Source organism: Alosa sapidissima, chromosome 5 (genome assembly GCF_018492685.1).
Source record: "Alosa sapidissima isolate fAloSap1 chromosome 5, fAloSap1.pri, whole genome shotgun sequence".
NCBI lineage: Eukaryota > Metazoa > Chordata > Actinopteri > Clupeiformes > Clupeidae > Alosa > Alosa sapidissima.
Genome location: NC_055961.1, coordinates 1,906,972 through 1,909,471, shown reverse-complemented (window position 1 = coordinate 1,909,471; position 2,500 = coordinate 1,906,972). Strand labels below are relative to the sequence as shown.

Here is a 2,500-nt window from a genome sequence, read left to right as displayed (position 1 = left end):
GTCTACCTGTGTGTTTCTATCTGTTTTGATTTGTCTGTTTGTTTATATGAGTGAACTTCCTCCCTCCCTCCCTCCCTCTCTCTCTCCCTCCCTCCTTCTCTCGCTCTTAGTGTGTGTGTGAGTTTGTGTGTTTATATGCGTGCGTGTGCGGGGGTGTGTGTGTGTCTGTGCATGTGTGATGTTTTAAACAGTGTGATAGCCCCGACCTCCCTGAAGCCAGCTGGGTGTAAATAGATGTTAAAAGGTCGTCAGATTTTAACCCCCCCACACACACACACACACTCACACACACACACACACACACACACATTCAGAAACACACAAACCACAAACACAGATGCTCTCACAAACGAGACTTGGTGAAGCATTCCTGCTTACACACACACATATCAGATAAACAGATTCCTGACGCCAGAGATACATACAGGCACAGCATGCACACACACACACACACACACACACACACACACACACACACACACACACACACATATACACACACACACACACATACACACACACACACACACATACACGCACGCACACACACACACACACACACACATACACACACACACACACACACACACACACACACACACACACACACACACATATACACACACACACACACATACACACACACACACACACATACACGCACGCACACACACACACACACACACACATACACACACACACACACACACACACACACATTCAGACACATACAGGCACAGCATGCACACACACACACATACACGCACGCACACACACACACACACACACACACACACACATACTCAGACACTTACAGTATGTATGTAGAATTGGGCAATGGGCATGCACACGCATACCCGTCAGTACTTTCCCAAAGAAACACAGATGTATGCTTATGGTGCTTATGGACACACACACACACACACACATACACACACACACACACACACACACACACACACACACACACACACACACACACACACACACTGCGCTCTTCCCTTGTGTGGTGAGAACAGAGGAATTCCGAGGTGCCCCCCCCCCCCCCTCTCCCTCTCTTCCATTTTTAGAAGAGATTTCAGAAGAGGCCTTTTTCTCAACCCAAGAACCCAAGAACCCAAGAACCCAAGGCCTTCGTGTTTGTGTTGGGTGTAGATATGTCTGCAAAGGGGCTTTCTTGGCTCCTTAGTCAGCAGACTACACACACACACACACACACACACACACACACACACACACACACACACACACACACACACACACACACACACACCATACACACACACACACACACACCATACACACACACACACACACACACACACCATACACACACCATACACACACACACACACACACACACACTCTCTCTCTCCTGAATCTTAGCCCCATCTGGCTGTGAGTAACGATTCTGTGTCTGAACCCCCATCACTACCGCCGCACACGCACACACACACACACACACATGCAGACACACACATATACACTCACACAGTCACAGGCACGCACCCCCCCCCCACACACACACACACACACACTCTAGCTGACCACCTTTCAGGGTTTTCACACACTTTCATTTTCTTCCTCTAAATATAGAGCCACAGGCCTCCTTATGGGCTGGTATATTATGGGATGGCATATTATGGGATGGTATATTATGGGGTGGTATATTATGGGATGGTATATTTATGGGGTGGCATATTATGGGGTGGTATATTATGGGATGGTATATTTATGGGGTGGCATATTATGGGGTGGTATATTATGGGATGGTATATTATGGGATGGTATATTATGGGGTGGTATATTATGGGATGGTATGGGGTTGGGATTCACTCCTGTTTCCCTTTTGCAAGTGACCAGTGTTGTAGTAACGTCTATGTTTTAGTCTGTATGTTAATGCGTAGTATAAAGCTGTATTCATAAAGTAATCATCTAAAACTGTATTCATAAAGTATCATCTAAAACTGTATTCATAAAGTAATCATCTAAAACTGTATTCATAAAGTATCATCTAAAACTGTATTCATAAAGTAATCATCTAAAACTGTATTCTGCTTTCATGGTGAGTTTTGAAGGTGCAGATTCAGGTTTTGGTTTTGAGGTTCTCACTTGTAATTTACCACAGTCTACAAGACTTTTTGCAAAGATCCACAGAAAGTGAAATATTTCTATTATTTTGTTCCGAACAGCATTCTTCAAGTTTACTGAGTCTGTGTTGTTTTTGTAAGGTCTGGTGTGTGTGTGTGTGTGTGTGTGTGTGTGTGTGTGTGTGTGTGTGTGTGTGTGTGTGTGTGTGTGTGTGTGTGTGTGTGTGTGCGTGTGTGTGTGTGAGGTCTGGTGTGTTGATTCAGGCGTTTGCCATCTGTAGGGAGAGATTAGGTGTTGTTGAAGCAGTCTCAGCAAACCACTCCAAACCTGCAACGCACATACGCATACTGACCCACCCACATACTCCCAACCCCCCCCCCCCACACACACACACACACACACACACACA

The 2,500-nt window shown here is 45.6% G+C and overlaps 1 protein-coding gene across 5 annotated transcripts in view; it reads left to right on the top strand.

The window, feature by feature from the left end:
* phldb2a (pleckstrin homology-like domain, family B, member 2a) overlaps window positions 1-2,500 on the top strand; it is a 63,717-nt gene that overhangs the window by 20,029 nt on the left and 41,188 nt on the right. The window lies entirely within an intron of this gene.